The sequence below is a fragment of the Oncorhynchus nerka genome, linkage group LG8 (genome assembly GCF_034236695.1).
Source record: "Oncorhynchus nerka isolate Pitt River linkage group LG8, Oner_Uvic_2.0, whole genome shotgun sequence".
NCBI lineage: Eukaryota > Metazoa > Chordata > Actinopteri > Salmoniformes > Salmonidae > Oncorhynchus > Oncorhynchus nerka.
This window is the reverse complement of record NC_088403.1, coordinates 7757714-7766286: the sequence shown is the minus strand read 5'-3', so window position 1 is coordinate 7766286 and position 8573 is coordinate 7757714.

The window sequence follows — 8573 nt, the reverse complement described above, 5'->3', positions numbered from 1 at the left end:
AGAGAACCACCTTATTCCCTATGTAGTACACTACTGTTGACCAGAACCACCTTATTCCCTACGTAGTACACTACTGTTGAAGAGAACCACCTTATTCCCTACGTAGTACTCTACTGTTGAAGCGAACCACCTTATTCCCTACGTAGTACACTACTGTTGACCAGAACCACCTTATTCCCTACGTAGTACACTACTGTTGACCAGAACCACCTTATTCCCTACGTAGTACTCTACTGTTGAAGCGAACCACCTTATTCCCTACGTAATACACTACTGTTGACCAGAGGCTCATCCATCAACACGGCTGTAATGATAGCCAGATGTGTTGGGGATTGCAAGGTTCTGTAGTTGTGAAGCTCAGCTAAACCTGACATGATAAAATACCCTAGAACATGCGAGGCTGTCCTGGATAGGCCTGCATGGATTTACATGTGAGATGAAATGGGTTCAGTTAAGGTCTATCTATGCAGGTGATAAACCCTCTCAACAGTCAACTTGGTGCTGTAATAACAGCCTATACTTTTTTATCCAATGCCCCAGTGTGAACTACACTATATAAACAAAAGTATGTGATCGCCACTTCAAATGAGAGGATTTGTCTAATTCAGCCACACCTGCTGCCGACAGGTGTATAAAATCGAGCACACAGCCATGCAATCTCCATAGACAAACATTGGCAGTAGAATGGCCTGTACTGAAGAGCTCATTTCACTTTCAACGTGGCACCGTGATAGCATGCCACCTTTCCAACAAGTCAGTTTGTCAAATGTCTGCCCTGCTAGAGCTGCCCCGGTCAACTGTAAGTGCTGTTATTGTGAAGTGGAAATGTCTAGGAGCAACAACGGCTCAGCTGTGAAGTGGTAGGCCACACAAGCTCACAGAACGGGAATCGCAGAGGGCTGAAGCACGTAGCACGTAAAAATCATCTGCCAACTGTTTGGTGTTTGAGGAGTTTGGTGGAGGAGGAATAATGATCTGGGGCTGTTTTTCATGGTTTCGGCCACTTAGTTCCGGTGAAGGGAAATCTTAACGCTACAGCATGCAATGACATTCTAATCTAGATGATTCTGTGCTTCCAACTTTGTGGCAACAGTTTGGGGAAGGCTCTTTCCTGTTTCAGCATGACAATACCCCAGTGCACAAAACAAGGTCCATACAAAAAAATGGTTTGTGGAAGAACTTGACTGGCCTGCACAGAGCCCTGACCTCAACCCCATCGAACACTTTTGGGATGAATTAAAACACAGACTGCGAGCCAGGCCTAACCAGCCCAACATCAGTGCCTGACCTCACTAACGCTCTTGTTGCAGAATGAAAGCAAGGCCACACAGCAATGTTCCAACATCAGTGCCTGACCTCACTAACGCTCTTGTTGCAGAATGAAAGCAAGGCCACACAGCAATGTTCCAACATCTGTTGGAAAACCTTCCCAGAAGAGTGATTCTTCCTGATTTTGGAATGAGATGTTGGACGAGCAGGTGGGTCATGTAGTGTATAAACGAAAGCAACTTCCAAATGCGAATTGAACTGAGGAGAGTTGAAGGTTTTCAACTGAAGAGTCTCTCTCTGGACCTAAATGCTGCCGTTCCATATGGTCACCGTACCATGTCGTGAGACCACCGAGACCAGAGGCCATTTCAGAAACGACGAGTCATGATTCATTTCAACTTGTGTGGGGACAGTTGGTCAACTCCCTTGAATCAGGACAGGCAGGCTGTCTGCTAGTGCCACCCGGTGGCTGGACGTTAGTACTACAGCTAGGAACTGCTTGAAATGATATACAAACATAAACATGCTATTTATTGTTATTAAACCAAACCAACAGAAACAAACAGGTGGTCCTTTCCCTGACTGCCTTCGCCAGCAGAGCTACAGACCAGAGTTACAGACCAGCGCTACAGACCAGAGTTACAGACTAGAGTTACAGACCAGAGCTACAGACCAGAGTTACAGACCAGAGCTACAGACCAGAGCTACAGACCAGAGTTACAGACCAGAGCTACAGACCAGAGCTACAGACCAGAGCTACAGACCAGAGTTACAGACCAGAGTTACAGACCAGAGCTACAGACTAGAGTTACAGACCAGAGTTACAGACCAGAGCTACAGACCAGAGTTACAGACCAGAGCTACAGACCAGAGTTACAGACCAGAGACACAGACCAGAGCTACAGACCAGGCGTGTCTCGCTGCATGAGGCGTGTTGTGCTGTATGAGGCGTGTTGTGCTGTATGAGGCGTGTTGTGCTGCATGAGGCGTGTTGTGCTGCATGAGGCGTGTTGTACTGCATGAGGCGTGTTGTACTGCATGAGGCGTGTCTCGCTGCATGAGGCGTGTTGTGCTGCATGAGGCGTGTCTCGCTGCATGAGGCGTGTTGTGCTGCATGAGGCGTATTGTGCTGCATGAGGCGTGTTGTGCTGCATGAGGCGTGTTGTGCTGCATGAGGCGTGTTGTGCTGCATGAGGCGTATTGTGCTGCATGAGGCGTGTTGTGCTGCATGAGGCGTGTTGTGCTGCATGAGGCGTGTTGTGCTGCATGAGGCGTGTCTCGCTGCATGAGGCGTGTTGTGCTGCATGAGGCGTGTCTCGCTGCATGAGGCGTGTTGTGCTGCATGAGGCGTGTCTCGCTGCATGAGGCGTGTCTCGCTGCATGAGGCGTGTCTCGCTGCATGAGGCGTGTTGTGCTGCATGAGGCGTGTCTCGCTGCATGAGGCGTGTCTCGCTGCATGAGGCGTGTCTCGCTGTGTGAGGCAAATGGTGGTCCCACCAGGTTTTCTGATCCACACCCCTACCTTTTATTTAAAGGTATCTGTGACCAACAGATGCATATCTGTATTCCCAGTCGTGAAAAGATTAGAGCCTAATTTATTCACTTACATTTACAGATTTCCTTAAAAATCTTAAAAATGTTGCATGTTGCGTTTATATTTTTTGTTTAGTGTTCATCGTTTAGTTTTGTTCGGCTGCCGTTGAGACAGATATGTGGGTTCAGACACAACTTGCATGTTCAGCCATTTCAAAATAGTTATTCACAGGGGAAATGAGTCCCAGGCAGCATCAGTGTTGGTGGATGCTGATTTAGTCATGTAATATTCTGTCTCTGTACTGACATGTCCATCAAATCAAATCAAATCAAATGTATTTATATAGCCCTTCGTACATCAGCTGATATCTCAAAGTGCTGTACAGAAACCCAGCCTAAAACCCCAAACAGCAAGCAATGCAGATACAACAGATACGCTACCGAACAGCAGTTACAACTGGCTCAAACACACACACACACACACACACAGACAGACACACACACACACAGACACACACACACACACACACGCACACAGACGCACACACACGCACGCACGCACACACGCACACGCACACACACACGCACGCACACACACACGCACGCACACACACACGCACGCACACGCACACGCACACACACGCGCGCGCATGCACGCACGCACACACACACACACGCACACAGACGCACACACACACACACACAGACGCACACGCACACACACACAAATACACACCCCCTCTCTCTCTCTCTCTCTCTCTCTCTCTCTCTCTCTCTCTCTCTCTCTCTCTCTCTCTCTCTCTCTCTCTCTCTCTCTCTCTCTCACATAAGAGGGGGAAGAGGGGAGTAGGAAAATGAGGAGGAGGAGGAGGATGAGGAGGATAATGAGGAAGAGGGAGGGAGGAAGAGTAGGTGTAATATTCCATATATTCAAGATGAATAACAGAGAAATGTCCAGACAGATAAAGTTGATGGCTGTTCATCTAGAGGCTTTGCATGGCTCACACACACTTTCACAGGTTGAGTAACTATCCTAAACTGCCGTACTATGGATCCACCATGTGGTGTGGTATTAGGTGAGTGATGTCGTAAACAGGAGTCAATGCTACCGCACTGTCTAAACCTCCCTTGGGACGTAATCCCGTAACCCTGGTAACAGATTGAATGTCTTGGGTCTGTTGTTCAAGGCTCCGAATTTGATTTCTCCCGGTACGACGTCGCCATCCAGTGGACATGCTTGAGTGTTACTGGTGACAGTGTTACGAGTAGTGGCCCGGCCTTGTCACCGTGAGTCACTATTCATAATGCTGAAGGGAGGAGAAAAGGTCAAGATGACCTTTGGGGAAAATGTGTCACTTTTTATGCCCTGGCTGAATAATGATTGGTGGTTTCTTGCAGCTGATTGTCGGCCTCCTTCTCACGAGATAAACTACGAAAACCAGAATCAAGTAAAGTGGGGGAAAAACCAAATGTTACACACAGTAGCCACCTAATAAAATAGGTATGTAACCAACTGTGTTTCAGGTTAATGTCATAACTCCACTACAGTAGGCTGCAGTGGAGGCTGGTCGGATGGGCTATAGGAGGACGGGCTCATTGTAATGGCTGGAATGGAATTAATGAAATGTTACACACAGTAGCCACCTAATAAAATAGGTATGTAAACCAACTGTGTTTCACGCCTATAATTTAGCCCAAACAACTACCTCTTTCCCAACTGTATTTAATTTATTTTGCTCCTTTGCACCCCATTATTTTTATTTCTACTTTGCACATTCTTCCATTGCAAAACTACCATTCCAGTGTTTAACTTGCTATATTGTATTTACTTTGCCAACATGGCCTTTTTTGCCTTTACCTCCCTTCTCACCTCATTTGCTCACATCGTATATAGACTTGTTTATACTGTATTATTGACTGTATGTTTGTTTTACTCCATGTGTAACTCTGTGTCGTTGTATCTGTCGAACTGCTTTGCTTTATCTTGGCCAGGTCGCAATTGTAAATGAGAACTTGTTCTCAACTTGCCTAACTGGTTAAAGAAAGGTGTTCTCAACTGGCCTACCTGGTTAAAGAAAGGTGTTCTCAACTTGCCTACCTGGTTAAAGAAAGGTGTTCTCAACTGGCCTACCTGGTTAAATAAAGGTGTTCTCAACTGGCCTACCTGGTTAAATAAAGGTGAAATAAGGCTGCAGTGGAGGCTGTTCGGATGGGCTCATTGTAATGGCTGGAATGGAATTAATGAAACGTTACCAAACACATCAAACATATAGAAGCCCTGTTTGACTCCGTTCCATAAATCCCATTCCAGCCATTACACAGATCACCGTGTTCCTACATAGCTCGTCCCATCAGCCTCCACTGGTAGGCTGTCACCGCACCGTCACCACACCCCTTTTCAAATGCCGTTTCAAGTTCTAGTCAGAACTCGGAACTCGAAAATGTCCCGACTTGCTAACTTGTTGTAGTTATACACATGCCACATTCAACGAATCAGCAAGTCGGAAATATCCGAGTTCCCTAGATCAGACAAGCATCTGAACGCGGAATATGTCTCGGAAGTCGGGGGCAGAAGTATGGAATTTCCCGAATTCTGCAACATGCGCCTCGGTCTGGTAGTCTACACTCAGTCAATACCTTTGGCATTACATACGTAAAACTAGCCAAAATAAGGATTATCCACAACAGGGGAATTTGCCGTTTGCCTTCAAAATAATAGTCTATAATTGAAATACGAATACAAACAGTGGAATCATGCCATATTTATACTAGATAATGGAAGAAAAAAAAGGTTGGAATATTGTTATATCAATTCAAAAATCTGTTTGAATCGCACTGTGGATGTATTAGACTAGAGAGTTACACTACCCAGGCTTACCTATGGACTGTGGGTGTATTAGACTAGAGAGTTGCACTGCCCAGGCTTACCTATGGACTGTGGGTGTATTAGACTAGAGAGTTACACTACCCAGGCTTACCTATGGACTGTGGGTGTATTAGACTAGAGAGTTGCACTGCCCAGGCTTACCTATGGACTGTGGGTGTATTAGACTAGAGAGTTACACTACCCAGGCTTACCTATGGACTGTGGGTGTATTAGACTAGAGAGTTCCACCACCCAGGCTTACCTATGGACTGTGGGTGTATTAGACTAGAGAGTTGCACTACCCAGGCTTACCTATGGACTGTGGGTGTATTAGACTAGAGAGTTGCACTACCCAGGCTTACCTATGGACTGTGGGTGTATTAGACTAGAGAGTTGCATCACCCAGGCTTACCTATGGACTGTGGGTGTATTAGACTAGAGAGTTGCACTACCCAGGCTTACCTATGGACTGTGGGTGGATTAGACTAGAGAGTTGCACTACCCAGGCTTACCTATGGACTGTGGGTGTATTAGACTAGAGAGTTGCACTACCCAGGCTTACCTATGGACTGTGGGTGGATTAGACTAGAGAGTTGCACCACCCAGGCTTACCTATGGACTGTGGGTGTATTAGACTAGAGAGTTGCACTACCCAGGCTTACCTATGGACTGTGGGTGTATTAGACTAGAGAGTTGCACCACCCAGGCTTACCTATGGACTGTGGGTGTATTAGACTAGAGAGTTGCACCACCCAGGCTTACCTATGGACTGTGGGTGTATTAGACTAGAGAGTTGCACTACCCAGGCTTACCTATGGACTGTGGATGTATTAGACTAGAGAGTTGCACTGCCCAGGCTTACCTATGGACTGTGGGTGTATTAGACTAGAGAGTTGCACTACCCAGGCTTACCTATGGACTGTGGGTGTATTAGACTAGAGAGTTGCACTACCCAGGCTTACCTATGGACTGTGGGTGTATTAGACTAGAGAGTTGCACTACCCAGGCTTACCTATGGACTGTGGGTGGATTAGACTAGAGAGTTGCACTGCCCAGGCTTACCTATGGACTGTGGGTGTATTAGACTAGAGAGTTGCACTACCCAGGCTTACCTATGGACTGTGGGTGTATTAGACTAGAGAGTTGCACTACCCAGGCCATTAACATGGTCTATAGACATCTAGAGGGTGTATTAACATGGTCTATAGACATCTAGAGGAGGTATTAACATGGTCTATAGACATCTAGAGGGGGTATTAACATGGTCTATAGACATCTAGAGGGGGTATTAACATGGTCTATAGACATCTAGAGGGGGTATTAACATGGTCTATAGACATCTAGAGGGGGTATTAACATGGTCTATAGACATCTAGAGCCAAATCCCATGGCAGGGTTCGGTTTGTTGACTTTTCTTCTGCCTTCAACACAGGAACATCTCCTTAGATGGGGGGCTGGTTTTGTGGCTGTTGGACTTCCTGAGTTAGAGGTCACAGTGTGTCAAGGTGGGTCCCCACGTTGTCAGACAAACACACCACCAAAACAGGCTCTCCACAGGGATGTGTTTAGTCTCCACTCCACCACCAACACAGGCTATCCTCAGGGATGTGTTTAGTCCCCACTCCACCACCAACACAGTCTCTCCTCAGGGATGTGCTTAGTCCCCACTCCACCACCAACACAGGCTCTCCTCAGGGATGTGTTTAGTCTCCACTCCACCACCAACACAGGCTCTCCTCAGGGATGTGTTTAGTCTCCACTCCACCACCAACACAGGCTCTCCTCAGGGATGTGTTTAGTCTCCACTCCACCACCAACACAGGGATGTGTTTAGTCTCCACTCCACCACCAACACAGGCTCTCCTCAGGGATGTGTTTAGTCCCCACTCCACCACCAACACAGGGATGTGTTTAGTCTCCACTCCATCACTAACACAGGGATGTGTTTAGTCTCCACTCCACCACCAACACAGTCTCTCCTCAGGGATGTGTTTAGTCCCCACTCCACCACCAACACAGGGATGTGTTTTGTCTCCACTCCACCACCAACACAGGCTCTCCTCAGGGATGTGTTTAGTCTCCACTCCACCACCAACACAGGGATGTGCTTAGTCTCCACTCCACCACTAACACAGGGATGTGTTTAGTCTCCACTCCACCACTAACACAGGGATGTGTTTAGTCTCCACTCCACCACCAACACAGGCTCTCCTCAGGGATGTGTTTAGTCTCCACTCCACCACCAACACAGGGATGTGTTTAGTCTCCACTCCACCACCAACACAGGCTCTCCTCAGGGATGTGTTTTTGGTCCAAGTTCAATGTGTCAGTCGTGTAAAGTAACTGGTCAGCTCAATGTGGCTCATTTCACAGTGGTTTCAGAGTCCCGCAATCTTCGAGAGCTATGACGCTACTCTTTATGGAAACTCTTCACCGTTGTGTTCTCTGAGTGTCACTGAGAGTTGTGTTCTCTGAGTGTCACTGAGAGTTGTGTTCTCCGAGTGTCACTGAGAGTTGTGTTCTCTGAGTGTCACTGAGAGTTGTGTTCTCTGAGTGTCACTGAGAGTTGTGTTCTCTGAGTGTCACTGAGAGTTGTGTTCTCTGAGTGTCACTGAGAGTTGTGTTCTCTGAGTGTCACTGAGTAGACAACACTGGTTGCTGGTCGAAGGAGGACTGGAAAATGTCTGTAAAAAATACCAGCATTTAATATGTACAATAGGCTGACTGGGGAGGTGATTTCTTCACAGTCAAAGTCCCGCAGTAAGAGCTACAACCCTAATATTGGTGTAAACTCTTCATAGTTGTGTTCTGTGGGTGTCCCGGAGTAGACTGATACCACGTTTTAATTTATTCACAAAACATAGCTAAGGCTGTACAGTGAAATAGAAGGATGCCCCCCAATGCA